Source organism: Artibeus jamaicensis, unplaced genomic scaffold (genome assembly GCF_021234435.1).
Source record: "Artibeus jamaicensis isolate MK-2021 breed Jamaican fruit bat unplaced genomic scaffold, CSHL_Jam_final contig_387, whole genome shotgun sequence".
Lineage (NCBI taxonomy): Eukaryota > Metazoa > Chordata > Mammalia > Chiroptera > Phyllostomidae > Artibeus > Artibeus jamaicensis.
The window spans coordinates 40,208,519-40,233,105 of NW_026521812.1; the positions used below are offsets into that span (position 1 = coordinate 40,208,519).

At 37.9% G+C, this 24,587-nt stretch overlaps 1 protein-coding gene and 1 pseudogene across 2 annotated transcripts in view; one reads left to right on the forward strand and one right to left on the reverse strand.

Annotated features, from left to right (window-relative positions):
• Positions 1-24,587, reverse strand: part of ZNF292 (zinc finger protein 292) — a 104,227-nt gene that overhangs the window by 74,284 nt on the left and 5,356 nt on the right. The gene's annotated exons all lie outside the window — the stretch shown is intronic.
• LOC119048256 (non-histone chromosomal protein HMG-14-like) lies at positions 7,034-7,354 on the forward strand (annotated as a pseudogene).

Below are 24,587 nucleotides of genomic sequence, written 5' to 3' on the forward strand. Positions count from 1 at the left end.
AACCACACAGTGATGTTTCTCTCCTTTCTCCTTCCCCTCCCCTCTCTTTAAAAATAAGCCAATAACAACTTTTTAAAAATGTTCAGTGTCATTAGTCAAATGCTAATTAAGCCACATGAAACCAATACACATTCTCTAGATGTAATTAAAGCTGTAATTTAAAAAGACAACACCAGCTCAGTGGATTGAGCGCAGGCCTGCGAACCAATCGCGGTTCGATTCCCGGTCAGGGCACATGCCAGGGTTGCAGGCCGGTTCCCTGCAGGCCAGTTCCCAGCAGGGGACACACGAAAGGCAACCATACATAGATGTTTCTCTCCCTCTCTCCTTCCCTTCCCCTCTAAAGATAAATAAATAATCTTTAAAAAAATAAAATAAAATAAAAATAAATAAAAAGACAACATCAAGTTTTGGTGAGGATAGAGAAAAACCAGAAACCTCATGAATTGCTAGAAAGAATCTGGCAGTTCCTTAAAAAGTCAAACATAAATTCACTACCAAAAACAGCAATCAACTTTGAGCAATGCACCCAAAACAAATATAAACATGTTGACAAAAAGAGATGAACATGAATGTTCACAGAACACTAACTGGGAACAAATCAAATGATATAGATGGATAAATAAAAGGTAATATATCCATGCGCTTGAATATCATTCAACGATAAAGGAATGAAATACTTTACAGCTTTTATCCCATTCAGTGAGAACATTTGTAACCTTTGCTGTGTGTGTTTATGGGATGCAACCCAAAGTCGCTCTGAAGATACTGTGCTGTAAAATACAGTGTATGAATCACATTACTTTTCTAAAAGCTATATAATTCTGAATTCTAAATCATATCTGCTTCAATGGTTTCAGATAAGGACTGTGGAATTTATAGAGAATTAATAACTTTACCAAGCCCATGTGACACTTAAGTATTTTATATCTTACAGTAATCTTTATTAACCAAAATCCATTTCCCAACTATAAATGTTGTTTCAATATTTTAAAAATAACTGAACATGAAGTACACAGTTAATACTGACCTGGTTCTTTTATGATTTAAATTTTAAGCAAATTAGTTAAGACAGATCCTCAATGTCTGAACTTCCTACTGATTTAACTCATGAAATTTCTAGAAATTTCATTGAATTTCAATTTCACTGAAACTATATGAAGAACAAAATATCAATCAATACATGATGTTAAATTGGTACAAAATACTGATGGTCAGAATCATTTTTTGATTGATTGATTGATTTTGGGGAGGGAGAGAGAAAAACAATGATTTGTTGTTCTACTTATTTATGCATTCATTTGTTGATTCTTGTACATACCCCACCTAGAATGGAACCCATATGCCTGGTGTTCTGGGACCACACTATAACCAGCTGAGCTATCTGGCCAGGGCCAGATCATTTTTTCCCCCTAGAAAACATTCACTACAACTCAGAGGTAGCTGATTTAAAAGTACTCCTAAAATAGAAATTACATGAAAACCATTACGACTGTAGCATCCTCATAACCCAGAATCAGAGTTGTAAAACAAAAGCCTCCAAAAAGGTTCTCCATCACAAAGCATATGGAGAGGCACCAAGGAGACACCATTCTACCATTCAAAATGGAAAAAAATTAAAAATTTTAAAAACAACCAGTGTTGTAGAATGTTTACCAGTAGTAAACAGAAGGTCAACGTGGCAATACATACATTTTTACTATGGGGATGCCCTTGAACCAAAAATTCTGGTTCCACTAAAACAATACCAACCAAACACTGCCACATGCATGCACAGATATTGAAAAAGAGTATATTGAGACTGGACTTCCGCCAAGATGGAGGCATAGGTGGAAGCACTGTGCCCTCTCACACAACCAAGTTTAAAAACAACAAAGTTTTAGTAACGAAAACACAGCCAAACCATAGAAAATTGAACTATACAGAAGTCTGACAACAACGAACCCTTCAGCCAAACCAGTAAGAGGGGCAGAGCCAGCAGCAGAGTGAGGTCGGGCAGGAAAGATCCACCAGACCGACCTGGGTGCGGGACCCAGGCACTCCAGCAGGCGTGGGTGGATCCCGGGTGTGGAGTAGTGGGTGGACCCACTGAGGGCTGACCACGGTAACACATTCGCATACACAGATAAACCGGTGAAGGAGTGAGCACTGAGACAGACGCTGCAGGCCCCAGTGGCTGGAAGTGGCAGAGGGGACTGCCACTGTCCCTCTCTCACCCCGCCCGCCCCCACATACAGCATCACAAACCAGCAACCTGGGTGGCCCCACCCTGGTGAACACCTAAGGCTCTGCTCCTCATACTTAACAGGCATGAACAAATCAAAACATGGCTCAAGAACAACTCAGAGCCCCAGAGCCCATAAATCTTAGTGAACAAGAAATTGCCAACCTATCAGAGGCACAGTTCAAAACACTGGTGATCAGGATGCTCACAGAACTGGTTGATTTTAGCCACAAATTAGAGGAACATATGAAGGCGAAACTAATTGAAATGAAGGGAAATGCACAGGAAACCAACAGTGATGGAAAGGAAACTGGGACTCAAATCAAGGGAGTGGACCAGAAGGAGGAAAAGAATGACCAAACAGAAAAAGATGAAGAAACAAGAATTCAAAAAAATGAGGAGAGGCTTAGGAACCTTCAGGACATCTTTAAACGTTCCAACATCCAAATTATAGGGGTACCAGAAGGGGAAGAGGAACAGCCACGAGTGGAAAACTTATTTGAACAAATAATAAAGGAGAATTTCCCCAATCTGGCAAAGGAAATAGACTTCCAGGAAATATAGGAAGCTCAGAGAGTCCCAAAGAAGTTGGACCCAAGAAGGAACACACCAAGGCACATCATCATTACATTAGCCAAGATTCAAATGAAGGAGAGAATCCTAGAAGCAGCAAGACATAAGGGGACAGTCACCTACAAAGGAGTTCCCATCAGACTGTCAGCGGATTTCTCAAAAGAGACATTACAGGCAAGAAGGGGCTGGAAAGAAGTATTCCAAGTCATGAAATCCAAAGACCTACATCCAAGATTGATCTATCCAGCAAAGCTTTCATTTAGAATGGAAGGACAGATAAAGTGCTTCTCAGATAAGATCAAATTCAAGGAGTTCATCATCACCAAGCGCTTATTATATGAAATGTTAAAGGGACTTACCTAAGAAAAAGAAGATAAAAAAGATGAACAAAGGACAGCAAACTCACAGTTATTAAGAACCACATCTAAAACAAAAGCAAACTAAGAGGACAGCTAGATCAGGAGCAGAACCATAGAAATGAAGATCACATGGAGGGTTAGCAACAGGGGAGTGGGAGAAGGAGAAGGGGGGAAAAGGTACAGAAGACAGTAGGTAGAAAATAGATAGGGGGAAGGGCAAGAATAGTATGGGAAATATAGAATCTAAAGAACTTGAGACACGTGGTCATAAACTAAAGGGGGGGACAGTGGGAGAGGGGGTGTGCAGGGTGGAGGGGAACGAAAGGGGGAAATAGAACTGTAATGGCATAATCAATAAAATATAATCATCACTCAGGAACATTAGAAATCGAGTTGAATGGAATGACAACTATAGAGTTGAAGAAACCACATCCATCCAGACTTGTAGTAGGGGCACAGACACAGAATGGGGCTGTCCCACACCCACTTGGATAAAAATCTGGATGAGATACCTACGGAGTAAGGAGTCCCAGCCCCATACCTAGCTCCTTGGCCCAGGATTCCAGTTCTAGGAAGGGAAGTTCCCATGATTTCTGGCTGCAAAAACCAGCACGGATGGAATCATGGAAGAAACTTCAGCTCCAAGCAGTTCCTCTTAAAGAACCCATAGGTGGCCATCCCTGCTCAGACTCGCTCCCTATGGGCTTCAGCACTGGGGTGGGGACTGACCAGGGCCTGCACCACCTGGGAAAACCCAGGGCCAGTGCACCTAGTAGACAGCTACAAACCATGCTGAACCACCACCAACCTGCCCCTGCACAGCTGATCCCCACAGAGGGAGGCAGTTGGTGGTCAGTGGTCATAGGGAGCTGACTGGCTTGGGTAAATCCCTTCCATTGGTCTTCCAACTGCAACCAAGGCTCAACTACAAGAGCAGAGTTTATTCCACCCACACAAAGGGTGCACCTTGAATAACCAGCTTGGATGATAGGTGAGGTATGTGCCACTGAACCTTACAGGACTCCTACTATAGTAGGCCACACTACCAAGATATGAGTCAAAGCAGCTCTACTTAATACACAGAAACAAACTTAGGGAGGCTGCTAAAACAAGGAGACAAAGAAACATGGCCCAAATGAAAGAAGAGATCAAAACTCCAGAAAAAGAACTAAACAAAATGAAGATAGCAATCTATCAGATGCAGAGTTCAAAACACTGCTTATAAGGTTGCTCAAGAAACATAGTGAGGACCTCAGCAGCATAAAAAAGATCCAGTAAGAAATGAAGGATATACTAAGTGAAATAAAGAACAATTTATAGGGAAACTGTAGAGTGCGTGAAGCCGAAAATCGAATCGATGATAATGGAGCATAAGGAACCAAAAAACCACCATGCAGAAAAATAATATGAAAAAAGAATGAAAAAAAAATTGAGGATAGCATAAACAGCCTCTGGGACAACTTCAAGAGGTCCAACAACTTGCATCATAGAGGCAGCAGAAGAGAAAGAGCAAGAAATTGGAAATCTATCTGAAAAATAGTGAAAGAAAACTTCCCTATTTTGGTAAAGGAAATACATATACAAATCCAGGAAGCAAAAATGTCTCAATTAATGATGGATACAAAGAGACCCACTCCAAGACATACCATAGTTAAGAGGCCAAAAGGTAAAGATAAAGACACTTAAAAGATGAAAGAGAAAAAAAGTTACCAGATGGTTAACAGATGGGAGGGGAGAGGGGAAGAATGGGTAAAGAGGTGAGGGGACTAAGAAGTACAAATAGGTAACATAACAGAATACCCATGGAGATGTAAAATACAGTACAGGATATGAAGTAGCCAAAGAACTTACACGCATGACCCATGGGTATGAACAATAGTAAGGGGACTGCCTGGAGGAGTGGGGGGTGCTAGGTGGAGGGGACAAAGGAGGAAAAAGCAGGACAAATGTAATAGCATAATCAATAAAAAATATATAAATAAATTTAAAATACACCATTTTGAAGTTATTGATATGGAATGACAAGGATATATCATCGGCTGAAAAAAATGCACAGTACAGAACTCTATGTAGTATATGATCCCACTATTATATGGCCATATGAATGAATTATATTTATGTGAACCCATAGGCAAATGTCTACAAAACCCTCAATTTTATCACTAGTTACCTCTGGAGTGAAGAGTGGAACAGAATTGAGAGGGTAACACCTTTGTACTGCTTGTGATTTTAAAAAACAAAAATATTATTTTTATAACAAAAAATGTATGTCCACTTGCCTAAGAACTCTATTGTTTGGTATATTTCCCTGTAGTAAGCAGGGGCATTTTTCATTGTTCAAGAACTTCAAATTCTGCTAAGATCTTCTATCTAGACAATGTTCACTTCCAAGATAATATTTACCAATGTCTCTGAAAGTACTTGAATAAAGAATGCCAAGAGTAGAGCATAAGCATAATTGCTTAATTGTGTTATTTATTGGGGTTTTAAGATATCAAGAGTGTAAAATTGGAAGGATTATCTATATGTAAAACTTAACCTCTATTTAAAATTTTTTCTTTTAGGTCAAAAGACGTATGTACTAAAACGCACACAAATTTGGTGAGGGGGGGCATGTCAAAGGAACAAAAGTCAACTAAAAGAGTTCCCAATGGCTGAAGCTGGAGTAATCTGAGCAACAAATACAATAGTATTAAATTATAACTCAAAGTGTAAAATAATCTACAAGTCTGAATGATGTAAATGATGACTGCACAAATAAATAAATTCAGGAACGGAGACAAGCCTCCTATACAGAAGAATTCCAAATAATTTATTTAGAGTTCACCCTCAAGGAGGTGGAGCATAATTTCCCACCTCTTAAGTGTGAGCTGTACATAGTACTTCCTTCCAAAGAGTACCATATGCAAGGGTGAAAAAAAATAACAACCCTGGAGAAACCCAACGAACACTACTAAGCCAGGTGGTAAAGGGTAACTAACATTGACAGTGTTAGGTCATGTTAATACGTACCCTTAATAAGACTGTAATGACAGTAAGCACTTTACCTGCGAGGTCTTCCTGTCAAAAAACCGCCATCTAATCATGAGAAAATCATGAAACAAATTTCAACTGAGGGATATCTAACACAATACCTGACCAGCTAGCTCTCTTCAAAACTTAAGATCATCAAAAACAAGAAAAGCTTAGAAATCATCACAGCTCAGAGAAGCCTAAAAGATATGGTAACTAAATGTAATGGGGTATCAGTGGGATCCTGTAACAGGAAAAGAAAATTAAGAAAACTACTAAGGAAATCTGAATAAAGTATGAACTTCAGTTAATGATAATGTCTCAATATGACATGTGACTAATGTGGAAAATTGGCTGTGGGTTATATGGGAATTCACTGTACTATTTTCACAATATTTCTGTAAACCTAAAACTATTCTGATAAAATTTCATTTAAAAATAATTTGTATTATTTTAAATCTCTCATTATTACGTTCATTTCCCAAACTTGATATTTGGCTATTTCTACATGAGAGACAACTGAACTAAACTTTCTAAAATAATAAAAAGATGGCCATGTAGAATACTGATATTCTAAAAACTAATTTTAACGTAAGTAGATTTTAAACTTTATCACCTAAGTTTCAAGTTAACACACTTGCAAGCTAGTGTTATCTGATTTGCTCTCCTCTGTCCTTCCACAAAATACTCATAACCCTTCGATATATATGATGTTTAAGTATTTCTGGAAACTTAGAATAGTAGTTAAAAATCTGTCCAATGGCAGGACCCAGAAACTTAGGAGGCAGGATTGGCGGCAGTGGATGGGCAGCCCAGCTTTGCTTTTTGTAGGCGTTCAGTGCACCACTGCCCACAGGCACCAAGCATGCGCCCCCTTACTGCTGCCACAATCCCCAAGAGCAAGGCTAGCTCTACTCAGGGCAAAGCAAAGGCAGACTCCAAGAAGAGATCTGGGAGGTTGTCAGCTAAACCTGATCCTGCAAAGTGGAAGCAAAGCCTAAAAAGGTGGCAGGAAAGGATAAACCTGCAGACAAAATACCATAAATAAGAGGGGAAAAGGGGAGCAAAGGGAAAACAGACCAAAATGGCTAACCAAGAAACTAAAGATTTATCTGCAGTGCAGGAAGAAACTAAAAATGAGACAAGTCCAGCCCCTGATGAAGGACAGAAAGCCAAGTCTGATTAATATCAATTCCCCACTGTCTGCCAGTGCATGGCCTGTTAGGAAACCAAGCCACAAGCAAAGCTGGCCTGAGCTCCGCCTCCAGTCTCTCCTACCTGTTGGGGACCACTCTGTGTGGTATCAGAAACTGTAGCCCCGTGGGAGTGAGCGAGGTCTTGTGGGAAATCAGGCCCGAAGAATACATTGTGTCCTTTGAAGCTTGTTTTGCTTTGCTATAGCCCTGTTGGTGTAAACCAAGTTTAAAGCATAAGGAGCGAACTCCTTATCTTAGGAAATACATCTTAACAAACATCTGGCACCGGCATGTCTAACAGACCCTGACCTCAGGTAGATCTCTGTGTTTCTTCAATTGTCATCTACAGATATCAGTTTTTTTAAATTTTATTTAGTTATTTTTCAAGTTAATATCAGTTTTTTTTAAACTATAGTCTTTGGACATTGATTGGTAAGCTCTGCATGTATGCTGTATATCCCTGCACATACTGATCCCAATAAAAGCCATTTTGGAGAAGGGCTTGGGACACTCTCTACTACAGGGGCTTGCTATCCCCCTTCCCGCTGTAATGACAAATTGTGACCAGGATGACTTATTCTCATCTGTAGTGGCTGGGAGAGCTCTGCAGAATGGGGTACCCTACACCCACCCATTCCACAGTGTGACCGGCAGAGCTCAGCAGCTCACCTGAGCTCAGACCCCTGCCCCACCCTGTCTTCCACAAAACCCATCCATGGTGCCAAAAAGGTTGGAGATCACTATCATATACCATGTCTTATAAGTGGTCCCTGTCTCCCTTCTTGTACAATCCAGAGAAATATTTTTATCAACTATTTTGTAAATGCAAGGGTTTTTTTTTTAGTAGCTCTAGAAACCATTTTTAGAAGGAGGAAGTTTCACCTCACCCCATTTTTTAAGTGTAAATGCTTTTGTCCTGACCTATGGCTCAGCTGGTTGGGCATGCTCCCACAAAGTGAAAGGTCACTGGTTTGAATACCATTGAGGGCACATGCCTGGGTTGTGCATTTGGTCCCTGGACAGGGCACATATAAGAGGCAACTGACCAATGTTTCTCTCTCACACGTGTTTCCCTCTCTTCTTCCCTCCCTTCCCTCTCTCTAAAAAGAAATAAAATCTTTAAAAAGTAAAAATTCTAAAAAAGCATCAATACTTTAAAAAAGAAGTGAAATCACTTACTGGATGCTTAGTTGTTGGTGTAACCAGCAAATAGTGGAATATTGAATATGAAGGCACTGACTGTCAAGGGTGTTAGCTTAACATTCCATAGATGGGGACAATTTTTACATCGTATAATACAAAGCATACTAACTGGCAATATGGAGTCAGTCATGCATTTAATATGCCTCAACATTTTAAATTACTTCTATTCCCATGTTTTTGGTAGAACTGTTTCCTAAAGAAAATCACTCCTTGATCCTGGCTCTCCCGGTCAGAATTTTGTGCACTTTAACATCCTTGGTGTGGTAGCCCAGTTTCCTAGTAACTTTGTTAATGTGCTATGAAAGACTGGAAATTTGGGTATGTAGTAAATATGTTATTAAATTATGAATTGGTAGGTCTTCGATATAACAGCGTATCAACATTTAAAGATACTGGTACTTGATATTCTATTAGGAAAAAATGTGCCTCCAAATTTTAAGGTGGCAAGTCACTACAATAACTGTTTAGAAAAGAACCACAACTACATGACTTTTTAGGTTTTGGTCTGCATGTTACCATGCATGTACAGATTGAAATGTCTGTGTACTTATCCTCAGAACCAATAAAAACTCAATTATGAAGTAACTTTTTGAAGCACACACACACACAAATGTGTCAGGCCCCAGGATAAATTAAACAAAGCACAGACTTCTACAGAGGAACAGACCAGGAAAATGGTAAGAGATTTCTACCTATTTTACCAGTGACTATCTTTACCTTAGAAGACCTCTCTAAAGAAGGTGCCAAAACAACCTGAGTTGTTTCCCTCCCCTTACCACAATGGTCATTTGTACACACACCCTTCTTTCCAGGTATATTCAGAAGATTACAATTTCCAGGGGTGCAAATGAAGGAGGGACGCACACAGACCATGATGTTATAAAGAACCAAAAGTCACTCCGGGGGAGGTGTTTTTCACATACTATTTCTGGCAAACTATAGACTGTTCCAAATGTCCAGAAATAAATCCCCCAGATGTGTTTTATTTGGCTGACATGGTGTTTTGGGGTCCCCCTCAGACATTTTGAATTAGCTGTCAACATTTCAAAATTGGGACATTATACATAAGAATCTGGGTTTCTAGTTTTTTTCTTGAAAAAATCAGAAGATCAGGCAACACTGGACTAGTTAAATCCCATCCCGCATAGCAATAATAATCACATAGGTAGCGGTTGGATGAATCAGAGTGGGAACTTTCTAATTCTTTATTGCTCTTTTACTATCCAAGTCATTTTGTTACTTTACATTCCTAGGGTTTACAGGCATTTAATGTTGTCACAGCTTGCATAGGCAAACAAGTAGTGAAAGCAGTTTTTAATCCAGGAGAACCAACCAAACTACATTAAGATATCAGTAAATACCAACAATTTAAATACATGGCTGTGGATATGTCTATTTTTCAGTATGAAGTGGCTAGGCTTTGAAATCCAGAGATTAAGTCAAGTGAGATACTGGACAAAATTATTTTAAACAGTTCATGTTTGTAATTAACTGGTCTGGACCCATAATTAATAGAACTTTTTATGATATTTACAACAGAGAGGACTGACAACTAGTTACATTTTCATAAGCAACCCCCACCCAATTATGGATTGTTTATTAGGATTAGAAATTCAACACAGTATCATTTAATTTTTTTAAAAAGCAGTTTATTAGCTTACCTAATAACCAAAAAGACCAGAGTGATCATGGCACAACTGGAATTCTGAATTTACAAAACCACATATTCCAAAAACTCTAGTCTTACCCCACTCAGCACCCCATGAACACTTGCTGCTAATGTAATGGGAGTAGCTAGGAAAAAGTTTTGAGTTCAAGTTTTCAGATAAACCGTAAGTTCAGAAGTAAAGGAACAATGCTTTAAAAAGACTGGACTTAGGTAGTAGCAAAAGGGTGGCTTGTCTTTTTGGAGACCTTTCTATTCCAAACTGTCCTTCCTCAAATTACCTATATTTTCCCATTTTTACTATCAACTTGAAGTCTTATCTACTAATGACACATCCACACATTATCATAAATTAGTCAATATTCCAATAACAGGCAGCTGAATACTCCTATACTGATGGAATAGAGGTTTGAGTGAGGATATAAAGTGGGGCTCACAGAAATATGGGAACAGCAGCTACCTGGGGAAAGAAAAGGGAATAAAAAGTCACTTTCTCCTCAAACACAACTGGCATCTCTAAATTGGATCGTAAGTTTGCCAGATATTCAGACACATGGTAGAAACCCCTTCTTTCCTGCATGGCATCCTATTCCTAGAATAAAAAATAACACTACAGCATACACTGTGAATGCAAAAAAAAAAAAGACTTTTGGGATTAGCCTGGGAATCTTACTTCCATTAATAACACAGAAAGGCATACTTGAAGTTCTAAAAGAATACAAATAGAACAAGAACAAAATAAAAATTATTACTGTGTTAAACTGCCATACTGTGTCAATTAAAGGGGCCTTAAAAGCAAAACAGTAACCTTTTTAGTAAGATACAATACATACTACATACTTAAATGTCACGTTATCTTTTCTTGCATCAATCGGCATGCAACAAAAAATGTATTTGATAGCAAAAAATATTATAAATACTTTCCTCCCTATTACTTTTTACTGTTGCAAAGAATTCTATTGTCCTTTAAGATGATTATTAGATTCAGCTCACTGTAATTACAGTTTTCTCTAGTACACCACACCCTTAATAAATCTCACATGTCAAAGACTTGAATAAAGTGCCATTTTTACCACTGAAAGGGAAAAAAATCCTATTTGTAACTTTATTGAAAAACTTTTTTTTCTGTGTATGTTGTAGTTATAACCTAAGTTTAAAAATACAATTGGCTCCTCTACAGAAAATACCATTTTATCTTTAAAATTAATTTAAAATATTGGGTTATTCAGTTTTTCCCCCCACAATGGCTCTAGTAGTACTTAGTTGTCTTTAACTTCATTTGAAACAATTTTGTTAGAATGTAATTTTGACAGCTGTCATATCAGTAGGCATTAAAAAAATCAAAATTGGTCAACTGTGCAGCTATTTTAATATTGAAGATAGAACAGATACAACATTTTCAGTGTACTATACTTTATTATTTTAAGAAAGGTAAAAACACAATGGAAATACACAAAAAAGATTTGTGCAGTATGTGGACAGGGTACTGTGACTGATCGAACATGTCAAAAGTGGTTTGTGAAGCTTCTTGATACTAGTGACATTTTGGCCAAATAATTCTTTGCCATGGGGCTGTGTTAGGCATTAGAAAATGTTTGGCAGCACCTCTGGCCTCTACTGACTAGAAGCCAATAGTGAGAGATACCCTGCACACTCAAAATATCCAAATAAGTAGTTATTGGTGAAAATAAAAAATGTATCTTCTACTTTATGGAAAAAAACTAAATGGACTTTCTGACCAGCCCAATATTAACTGGATAAATATTCCAGTGGGAAGACTGTCATCTACAGATCAGGGCTATCAGTACTATTTTCAACAAAATCTCTTTTAAAAGTTGCCGCAAATAATGAAGCTCAAGCAGTGAGACCAGGAGGTAGGATACCTCTCAAGTAAGTAAGATTCTGGTATCTTTGCCCAGCTAGTGTGGCTCAGTGGATTGCGTGCTGGCCTGCAAACCAGAGTCGCCAGTTCAATTCCCAGTCAGCAAATGCCTGGATTGTGGCCAGGTACCCAGCTGGAGGTGCTCAAGAAGCATCTACACATTAAAGTTTCCTTCCTCCCCTTCCCCCACTTCTCCTCCCTCTAAAAAGAAATAAATAAAATTTAAAACAAAGATTCTGGTGCCCTACTGTTTTACTTAATTTTTTTAAATAATAAAATTAATTCAGTACAATATGCAGGTTCATTACTTTTGTACCACTAAAGTCTATTAGATACAGCAAATTAAACAAATGTTGCTATTGAATCAATAATCTGATCCTTAATTCACTTTCAGTTTTTCTTCCTTCAATTTCTGGAAATATAATCATCATCCGCTTTAAACAGAGCATGTCACAGCTTCAAAGGAAAAGCTGGAACAAGGGTGTACAAGCACTGAAGAAATCATAAATCCATTCCTCACTAAATTGAGAAAAACTCCTGGGAATGAGGCAGTATTATAACAACTATACTGTACAGAAATTACAGGAGGTGTGTGGTTAATATTATTAAACATATGAAGGGAACTGAAAATTAACAAAGTTAGTGATTTGGTTTTTTTTTAATTATGTAAATTTTACTTTTTTCATTGTATACTACCTTACATTTCTTTTTTATTCCTGCAACCATCAGGCCCACATAGTTTTATGGGTGATTTCCAAACTCAAAAAAATCTGTAGTTGGTAACAAAGACATTACTGTATATTACATGGGCTGAATTGTGTAAACAAAAAAAAAACACCCCTTATCTTCTCTCTCTCTAAAACCAAAACTGTTACAAATTAAAAGTAAAAACACAATTACTGTTGAAGAATGCATCATATCACGGATATCAATCAAGTAGATTTTAAAAACAGAACACTGAGTACTTTAACACAGCAATTTTTGACCTTTTTTCATCTCATGGCACATATAAATAACTAAAATTCTATAGCACACCATAAAATACATTATATTTTTGAACCTGATTAAAAAAAAGCAAAATAAAAACATAAAACAGGTATCACTTTGATTCATTCACACCAGACAGCTATTGCTATACTGACTGTTATCTTTTTATCTGACAATCTAAGGGAAAAGAGGTGAGTGCCCCTGACTAAACAGTCAGGTACAGCACATTTTAAAAGTTTTTGTGACACATCAGGTAAAAACTGCTTTTAGTGTATAATGGCATTAATTTATATGATTCTGGTGAAAGTCAAAATCCTTAGTGACTGGCTGACCAGGACAGAAGCCAATGCAATCAGAATGGTACCAGCCCAGACACCCTCACCAGTTATATGTCTAGAAACAGTGAGAGGTGGTTAGGATGGTCCTTAGGAAAACTATCACTGCTCTCTTCAAGGCAACTACCTCAGAGAAGGTCATTACAGGTTCCTCAGACAAGGACACAGATGAACGTCCTTAGGGAAGGTCAAGTTTAACCTGCTGCTAACAGAGCTAGTAATTTTCAATATCCAGAAGAAATCACAAACGCGAAAATTATACAGAGTCAAATTCAGATGTCTACAAGTAAGCCATTTAAGTTAGCATTACTAATAAATTGGTCACAGTAGCACTAGGTGTCTTCTTGCCTCACCAGCTCCACATCCTCTGGAAGAGTGGGTATGCATCTCTTTTATAACCTTGGAAAATTTTAAAAAGATAATTCACATAACTATAATTTGCCAATTTATTAAAAAAGAAATGACCGAGTGGAAATTTTCTGAGATCCAAATATGCTAATAACATAATAGGATTGAAAAGTTCTCACTTGATATTTCCTGATTGTTTAAGTTGACATGATACATATTTAATTATGAAAACACACACAATTATTCTATTCCCTCATCTCAACAATTTTTGGAATGCATGACATTTAAGGACCACTCCTCCACAATTTTAATCCCACAAGAAGTGAATAAATGAATTTATAACCTTTTTTTGAAATACCAAATCTAGTTTCCATGGACTAGAGGTGACTCAAATATACCATGTTTATGAAGAGAAAAGTATTGGTACTAATCTATAGCTTTTATCCATTTGTATGTAATATATCTCATTTTAGCCCCATGGCATTAGATAGGGTCCAACCAAGAAATGGCACCATGAAATAATTTAATCAGGAAAAATCTGACATAGAGAGTAATTACAGCCCTGACTGGTATGGCTCAGAGGGTTGGGTGTTGGTGCATGAACCACAAGGTCCTTGGTTCAATTCCTGGTCAGGGAACATCACATGGGTACAGGCCAGATTTACCCCATGTGGACGTGAAAGAAGTAACCAATTGATGTTTCTATCCAGATGTTTCTCTCCGTCTTCCTCCCTCCCTTTCCCTCTCTCTAAAAATAAATAAAATCTTTTTAAAAAAGTAAAAGAAAAATTACAATAGGGCAGCAATTTTGAACCAGTGTGCCACAAAAATTTTTAAAATATACAATATCTGGCTATTTAGTCAAGGGCACTGACTTATTTTCCCTTAGATTGTCAAATAATAAAAAAATGACAACAGCCAAAACAACAAGAGCCATCCAGTGTGAATAAGATTATACCTATTCTTCTTGTCAGATCAACAAAAAAATGTATTTTTTGGTATGCCACAGAATTTTAGGAATTAGTTTATATGTGCCATGAGATGAAAAAGGTTGAAAATCACTGCAATAGAGGAGTAACATATATAAACATGTAAACAGAGCTCTAAAGAATACCGAGGGGTGAGTGACAGTAAACCAAGGAAGAAACAAAGTTGCAAGACAACCCCTTCCCCAAAGCTAGGGTTTGGACCTTGTTGGTGAAGGTGTGGTTGCAGCCTACTGAATTTCAAAGTTGTTCCTCAGGTTGGGTGGGGCCAAAGAGGCTGGTGGGTAAGCATACAATGTACGTTAGGACACCAAGAACCTGACAGCAGGCAGCATCTGCATAGGAAAGGGCAGAGGGAAACAACTGTCTGTAATACCACAAGGAGTGGACATGCACGAGGAGCTGCTGTCAGGAGACCTGAGATGAGGCAGTCACTGAGTTGGGGCTGTGAGCTTCCAAAATCTGTCCACTCTGCACTCACCTGAGGCAAAGGACCACTCACTGGACAGCCCCATACTGGTGCCCCTTGCAACCATGCAGTGAGAGCAGGAAACAAAACAGAGGCCCCTACCTTGGGTAAAGTTCCTCCAGCATCTTCTACTGACAAAGCTTAACTTCCTGCAATGAAGAAATGCCCAAAGGGTCAAGCTCCAACATCACAGAGCAAGTAAGAGAGTTGACTTAGAGCTGGGAGGGAATCTGGTAACTTTTGTGCTCATGCTCAAGGATCTTCATAATGAGTACAGCATGACAGAGACAATAAACTGTAAATATGTATTACATTAAATTTGACTAAAAGACAGCATCAAAAAAATCTGATTGGGTCACTTCTATCACTACTCCAGTCACTTACGTCACTCGGAAAATGAGGAAAATAACTAAAACAGTTATTTAACAATACGAGGAATGACCCCCAAACACCCAGACTTATAAAAAATTTTGTATTTATTCTTACATGTTTAAACTTCAGTCACCTTCTAAACACTCTCCATTTGATGCAATACACCTAACAAGAGGTTTTTCCCACTGCTCACAAGTTTTTAAACTTGTTGATTTTGATGCCTTTTAGTGCTTCTGCTGGCTTTTGTTTCACACTCAGCAAATCGTTTCCCTTTGAAGTTTTCTCATCCATGGAAACAACAAAAAAAGTTGCAAGAGGTGAGATTGGTTAAATATGGAGGGTGGGGCATGGAGATCATGCCATTTTTGGTCAAAAACTGCTGAATATTCAGTGCAGTGTGGGCAGGTACACTGTGCACTTGTAACTCATCCATCATGAAACAGGCAAACGTATTGAGTCTTCAAAAAAAATTCACTAACTGAAGCCAAATGCAGCCTCTCACAACAACACCAACTGGTTCACTGATACAGCTGGGTTCCTAGAACACTCCTCTAGTGGGGAAACTTGTACTACAAGAGGCCCACCCCCTTAGAAGATAATTCCAGGGTTTTTTGGGGTCTCCCTCACACAGCTCTGAAACTTCAGGTACTCACAGCACTATAAACATTTGTTTCCAAAAAGAATATACAATGAAGTACAGAGGGGAAAAAAACGTCTTTTTCTATTAAATTTACCTAAAACTTTGCTATTAAGGTTTAAAACTGAGGTTTAAAATTCCAACGTTTACTAGTAGGATACCCATCAAAAGAAGTTTAAAGACACCAATACAGACAATGGCCCTACTGTTCCCCATGGATTTTAGGTACTTCTTTGCACCTAGAGAGGCCAGACACTTAATTAATGCAGGGTTTTTAATTATATTCTACTTAGTTATTGTTGGGAACTGCTCAGGCTATTCTGACATAGCCTAAGTCCCCCTTTTCGTCTGGGAGAAGCGCTTCCTGCCTCTAATTCACTTAAGCCTAAAAACCTATGACAGGGAGCACGGTGCAGCCCTCTGCCAACTAGAGTGGTTCCGAGGTGATCGGGCATAAGAGTTCCTCAAGTCCTATGAAGCATGCTTTGTTACTAAGAGTTGCTTTCATTCATATAAGGGTCCAAGCAGGAAATGAGTACGTCTCCCAAAGTTTTTGCATCCCCCTTACCTGACAGACAATGACTCAGACTAAGCCCTAAGATCTCTTTTAAATGTTATCTATTGTTTGATCCTTGCTGCCTGACACTGATTGATGAGCTTTACCTGCATTCCTGTGTATTACAAACTAATAAAAGCCATTTAAGAAGAGGTTCTTGGTCCTTCTCCTGTGAGAGATTGACCACCTCTCCTCCCCAAGCAGATCATGCCTTGGTAGTCTCACTTTTCATCCGTGGCAGATGAAGGGGACTTGCTGGCAAGGTTGCACCCACAAGTTATTACATTTGGAGATTAAAAACTGATTTCTTCAACAAGTTGCTCTGCTTGTTGTTCATAAATATGTATTGATTACCATTAAAAGACCCACATGTTACTCAAAAAATTCAAAACAAATTCCCTCTACTGATAAACAAAGAACCCTAATTAACACATTCTTTCGTAAGGCTATTACTCAAATTCTTCACTACAATGCTCATATTCACTGTTCTGCTTTCTAAAGTTTAGTTTCAAATGATTAAAATTTATTATTGTAAATACCCTGTGTACCCTACAAACAAATTTCAACAACCAGCAACGTACACACTCCTACTAGAAAGAAAAAGCAATGCTTTTGGGGGTGTTGGGTTTGTTTGTTTATTTAAAAAAAATTAAACCCTACTTATTTGACTTGGGGAAGTTATTTTACCACTCCGTGCCTCAGCGGTCTACATATAAACAGGGACAGTAATTACCTACTGAAGAGGATTGCTGAAGATTAAATGCTTTTCTCTCTCCCCACCCCTTCTCTCATACACTCGTGTTTGTTTTGTAAGAACTATACATATTTTATCAACCTGAATCCTTGCCTGCCCTGAACATAGGTACCAATGTCAGAGTTGAGATGCAACAAGAATGGCCAGGAGAAACCTAATTTTGGCAAGTAATGGTCTTTGAGGCACGGCTCCTTCTTTTAAGAAGCTCCAATTTGTGGGGTGGGGATAAAAAGACAAACACAAACATAATACAGAGAAACTATGATAAAAGCCAGAAAACACACACAGGTCAATACATAAGGACGAGGAATATGACATTAAATTCATTTAGGACTATAGGAAAGCCTCATGAAAATAAATTAATACCTAATAATCTCATCAAAGATTGAGGAAAAGAAATGTTCAGAGCTGGAGGTGATAACACAAGGAAACACTGAAGGAGAAAGCTAAAGTAAAAGCGAAGGTGTGGGAGGATACGTAAACTATACTATAAGAACAGACTATAAAGGGTAAAGGCTTCAAAGAAAATAAGAGATACGGCTGCCAACCAGCCATGCTGGCCCACTGGAAGTCCTCGATGTAAGGATACCAGTGAGCTTAAATTTTATTTTTGATGAAATAACATTTTATGTGGTGCTTACTTATGTGGTGGGCACCACCATGCTGAAGTCTCATTTAATCCCCACAACCCTATGAAATAGGTATTATCATTTAATAGGTTAAGAAACTGAGCCCATAGCTAGGAAATGATAGCACTGGGATTTCAACTCATGGTGTCCAACCCAAAATCTGAACTCTTCAATACTGCACTGCCTTTTAAAGTCTTTGAGAACAGAATATTCATTCTTTGAAAAGATAAATAGATAATCTTAGTGACAATACAGTAGACTGGAGAAGACAGAAAGTACCTTCATTAAAAAGAAGTTTTTGTTGTATTTTCTTGTTGAAGGAAACTAAGTGGCCACTGATAACATGTGAGATATAACCAGGGAAGGATACAGTAAACCGTGCATGAAAAAAATGGACAGAACTTGGCCACTGGGCTGTGGAGATGAAATGAGGGGGAGCTAAAACGGCTCAAGATTAGATTTTGGAATCTAAACTTTGAAGGGTGTGGGAGGTGCTGTCACCAATACCAACAGGCTTTCTTTTTGGTGGAGGGTGGGGCAGTGGAAAGAAGAGTGGATGAGTTCAATTTCAGACATGTCTACTTAGAAGTACCTACTAAACCAGTATGGAAGAGTTTCACAAATGGTTTGCAAGTAGAAGCCAAGGGCTAAGAAAAGTGGTAACGTTTAAAAATGGACATCTAGCAATCCTATCCAGAGTGAGTGACAGAGGATGTCCAGAGTGGATGACTGCTGAAGATTAGTATGTAAAGCATGGATTATCTATCAGAGCATTTTGATCCACTTGAGGGAGCCTTGAGTCAGATGCCATAATGAGGTGGGGAAAATTGTTGACGTTCACTAATGAAGAATGAAAAGACCATTGCCAAAATCCCTCCCCCCCACACACACACACAGAGTAAAGATTTTAACTTAGTCCTCTTAAATATATTAATACTAGCTAAAAATTACTGTGAACTTCCAGCAGGTAAAATAGTTACTGAAGACCTGAGATAATAGAAAATATATAGTGGTCTTTGCCCCTAGTTTCTGACACAGAGTTCCTAAAGCCTTTTTAATTTCCTAAGTTATAAGACCACTACAAGCATCTCTTGTTCTAATATTTGTCTTTGACTCCATTCCTGACATAGAACTCCTAAAACTCTTCTAAATTCCTAAGTGATAAGAGCACTTTTGTTCTATTGTGGGCCTGGAAGGCTCCTAGAGAGGGAAGAGGCAAGTCACCAGAAGACCAAGTCATTATTAAAAGCTTGGAGGTTTGAGCCCCATCCCAAATCCTCCAAAGAGGGGAGAAGGGCTAGGAATGGAGTTAATAATTAATCATGCCTCCATAAAAATACCACCAATAGCATAGGGTTCATAGAGCTTCCAGGAGGATAAACACTTCCACACGGAGAGGATGACATACCTCAACTCCACAGAGACAGAAGCTCCTGCCCTTGGTACTCTGCCAAACCTTGACCCATGTATCCCTTTATCCAGTTGCTTGTATGTATTCTTTATCATATCTTTTAATAAGCTGGTAAACATAAGTACAGTAAATGTATCCCCGAGTTCTGTGAGCCACTTTGGCAAATTAATCAAACCAAAGGGGAGGTTGTGGGAAGCTCAGATTTAGAACCCGCCTGGTCAGAAGCGTGAGTGATAATAACCTGAGCTTATGACTGGCCTCTGAAGTGAGAGTGGGGCGGAGCAGTCATGTGGGATTGAGTGCTTAACCTGTAAGACCTGTAAGATGTCTTACACTTTGGGTGACAGCTGAATTAATTTATAGGTCACCCAGCTGATGTCAAAGACTTGCTTGTTGTTGCAGGAAAAAGCCCTCATACGTTTGGTGACCAGAAGTGTTTTGTGAGTAGTGAAGGAGACTCACAGGGAAAAAACTTATGGTAGTAAAGAACTGAGTTTTCCCTTTAAATGAGACAACTAAGGAGCAGTCACAAAGCTATTATCAGGAGAGCAGTGTAAATAAATTGAAGGAAGACGAAATTAAGATGGGGTCACAAATATTTTTAAATTCCCACGGGGTCCAATCTGGTAGCAACCTCAGCCTGCAGCCATGAGTCCAACGTTGCCAGATCTTCTGATTTTCCAAGACAGCCCAAACATCCTCATTCCAACATGAAAACATGGTTTTTTAAAATGCTGGAAGTAAATATTCTTAAAAACAGTATGTAGGCACATGAAGTAGTCAGAGCTGCTGGACTGCTACTCAAGTCTACAGTTAATAAAGTATTAAAGATATGCCAAGCAACTGACCTTTAAAAGAACACTTGCTTAAGTGTGGTGAAAGACAGAGTCTAAACTGCAAGGAAAGGTAAGGAATGAAGGCAATAAATAATGGTACCTTTCTAAAAAATCTGGCAATAATGATAAGAAAACAAGAGTTAAAAAATTCTCTTTTAGAATAAGAGAGTCTCATAAGTGGGGAAGGGATTAGAGAAAAGGGAGAAATCTGAAGACAGGTGACCAAAGCAAAGCAAAACACACACACACACACACACACACACCCCAGACTAAAAGACAGGGGTGATGGAAAGAAAACTAATAAAGACAGAGGAAAGTGGATAGGTTTTCTGAGGGAGTGAAGGATCAAGTGCACAGATAAAAAGATATACTTTCCAGAGAACCACAACTTCTTTGGAAACCCAAGGAAGAAAATGAAAGACCCGAAGAAAATATATGATAATGATGATGATTTGGGGGGATGTATATGGCTAGGTTTTCTTAATAAAATTTTAGAAAGAATTAAACACTAGCACTGGGTATATCTGTGGAACCTTTTGTGCCATAAGCTTTACTAGTACTTACCTGTTATTTTGCTGTGTATAATGCACTTTCATTTTGCCCAAATTTTTGAGGGAAAAATAAGGGTGCATATTACAGGCAGGTATAATCCTGTGTATAATGCACACAAAACCATGGGTGTGCATTATACATGACAAAATACAGTAGTTACTTATTGTTTCTATCATAAGGTACAATTTCTACATTATACTACATGCATGTCAAGAGCTATACTTCCAGAGAAATAAACTGATTTTAAATCATAGGTTCAAAAGAATTAGTTTACTTACTGTGCCTTAGCACATAAGACAAGAATAAGCAGCACAATTAAAGGTCTCTCAAAATTAAATATGATTGTGTCTCTAAAACAAACACATTCCATTATCTCTGGGAGAGTACACAGAAGGAAGCAATAGAATGAGGAAAAATAAGAAAAACCCGTTTAAGAAGAAAATGTCACAAAAGAAGTATGCTTTAACTCCCTTTACATCCTCTAGCAATGCTGCTGATATATTCTAGATTAAGACTTGTCTAACTGTTCTGCAGAGGTAACTTTTCTGTTGTATATATCAGGCTATCAAATAAGATTTTTTGAAGTTTGAAAACTACTACCTAGATGACAAGAAACTAGAGTATATTAATGTTCTTTTATGAGAGAAAATTTCAGATCTAGTCCTCCTAAATTCACTAATAGCTAACATTTACCATGAACTTCCAGCCTTATGAGAAGTGACACTGCCCGCCCCAAACCTCAAGAATCTCTTATATAGATCTTGTTTTACTTAATGAGAAAAGTCTGCACCCTAAATTCTTTTATATATACTTTTATAGTTCATCACAGATACTCTGAATTAAAGGCCTCGGATTCTAAGGACATTTGTTTTAATTTTAACAAAGTTGTCTATTTTTGACTTACGGCATGCATTTTTAACTTTTCTTTGTTTCTTTATCCTTGAACTGGAGATGATATAGACTTTTGTTGTTGTTGTTATAAGAACTGATCAAAGACACAGTTATTTAAGATGACTGCTGTAATATAAAGTGACATTTTCATTTGCACCTAGAGACTACTTTAGAAACATATTTGATGTTTTCTATATAATGGCCTAGTATAATGTTAAAGCATTAATAATTCTCTAATTTTCAAGTCATCCACTGTCATTACTTTGAAAAATAACATTAGATTAACTTATTTACCAACTGGTTTGAAGCTTACATTTTAGAGAAAGCAGGATTAGATTTCATTATAAAATATCTTTTTGTTTTGGTGGTGGAGGGCAGAGTACCTGCTGCGCATGAATGTGCCAAATATTGGCCTTACAATTGAGAGGTTTTCTTTTTCCAAAACTCTATTTATCATTAGGTTTTGTGCACCTTTTTTTTAAGATTTAATTTATTCATTTATAGAAAGTGGAAAAGAGGGAGAAAAACATCCATGTGTGAGAGAAGCATTGATCAGCTGCCTCTCACACACCCCCAACTGGGGACCTGGCCCACAACCCAGGCAAGGAACCAGCAACCTTTTCAGTCTGCAGGATGATGCCCGACCCACTGAGCTACACCAGTCAGGGCTTGTGCAAGTCTTTTAATTATTTTCCTATAATATACATCTTTTTTCAAAATTTTAAACCTGGGATTCAAGAGTCTGGGGATAAGAGAAGCTAGTATTACACAGAAACTAAAAGTATAAATTTTGAACTATGATTTCAATTCCAGCTGTTACTTTCTGTGGGACTTAAGGCTTGGCTTTATGCCTGTGTCTTCATCCATCAACTGGAGGTATTAATACTGTCTGCCTTAAAGGTGTTATATAAAGGCCTAGTATTTTGACTGGGCTCAAGCTTAAATGTGCATTTTATCCTATGAGCCAGCATTTCTCAAATTGGGTTCCCTGGACGCTGGGTTTCTAGCATTTACTGCAAGGAATTTAAAATTGTATTTTAACTTTCATGCTCTTCCTAAATAAAATGTAAGAATGCTCTGAATCAACTTGTCTAGAAAGGGCACCTTATGTCTTACAACTGCTTGCCTCTACGCTTACTACTAAATTGAACTCAATAATCCCCTCTAAAAGTAGAGTTTTCCAAACTGCTGGTAACAATGATAACATCAAGGTGCACTTTTCAACTCTCAATGCCAAAAAGAGAAACAATGTATCAAGAAGCTCTCCAGGAAAACACCAAATAGTTAAAAGTTACATGGGATATAGGGCAAACACATGAATGAAAAAAGAACTTTCCATTTTATAAATTAAGCTACTCACAAGTTGTTTTTTTTTAATCCCTACCCAAGGGCATTTTTTTCATTGCTTTTAGAAAAAAAGGAAAGGGGGGGGGAGAGAGGGAGGGAGGGAAAGAGAGAGAGAAACATACTGACATCTATGCGACAGAGAAGCACTGATCCTTCGGTTGGCTTCTCACACATAACCAAACCAGGGATTGAATCAGCAACCTAGGTTTGTGCACAGTCCAAATCGAACCTGCAAACTCTTAGTCCATGGGACGATGGACTATCCCAATTGAGTCACACTGACCAGGACTTAACTGGCTAATTTTAAGAACTAGATTTATGTGTGGGAGTTGTGAAAAACAAGGTGATTTCTCAACTTTGACAGAATCTCAAGGAAAATAAGCCCAGCAGCAGTTCTGCATAGTATTGAAAATCCTTGGCTTTGCAGGTTAGTCACATAAAATATTACAAGGAGCAATCGCACAAGAGAAAAGGCAATTGCCTTTTCTCTTTCCCCAATTTAATTTAGGACCAAAAAGTGTCAAGGTGAAGCAAGCAAAATGTAAACTTTTCCTTTGCTAAAACTGGTAGAAAAATGAAACTTACCATTTCTAGCATGCAATCACACTAATTATGAACACTTCAAAAATTATTTCCCCTGAGCATTACCTCAACTTTTAAAATTTAAATGACTTATTACTCCCTTAATACCTAAAGTAATTATCACTAATTAACAAGCAAGCCATCTTTTCTTCTGATTTGAAGTGCCCTACAAATTAACTTAAGATATAATCAAAAGAAAAAACTCTAGTTTTTTAGGAAAAGTGGTCAAGCATTTTCAAAATTCTTGACACTATAATTAAAGCTAAGCAAAATGTGCAGCTAAAGTAATCAAAATATATTGAATAGATGAAACAAAAATATAGAAATATTTTAACTACATAATTTAAATACTCAGTGGTTCTACTAGCAGTTTTAACTTTTGTTTCTTATACCAATAAGGCACTAAGAATAGTTAGTAAAGGTACTATGGTCTAGCTCAAATTCTACGTCAATAAAACCTTCTCTAACACTTCAGCCTGAAGTGCTTACCTCTTACATTGACCTCTTTATTGAAATTACTACACATAAAATTAACTTATTCCTCTAAATAGTTACCAATAATTAACTGAATAATTAGACACAAGAACAGACTAGAATTATTATACTATGTGAAACAGAAAGCCACATATTTTACATGCACAGCTATGGAATAACCTCAAAAACTATTAGGGAGACTATCTTTGCGGACGGTGACTGGAGATCTAGAGTGGGAAGGAGATCAATTTTTTTGTTGTATTCCCTTTCGCAGTGTTTGAATTTTTAAAAACCATTTCAATATAC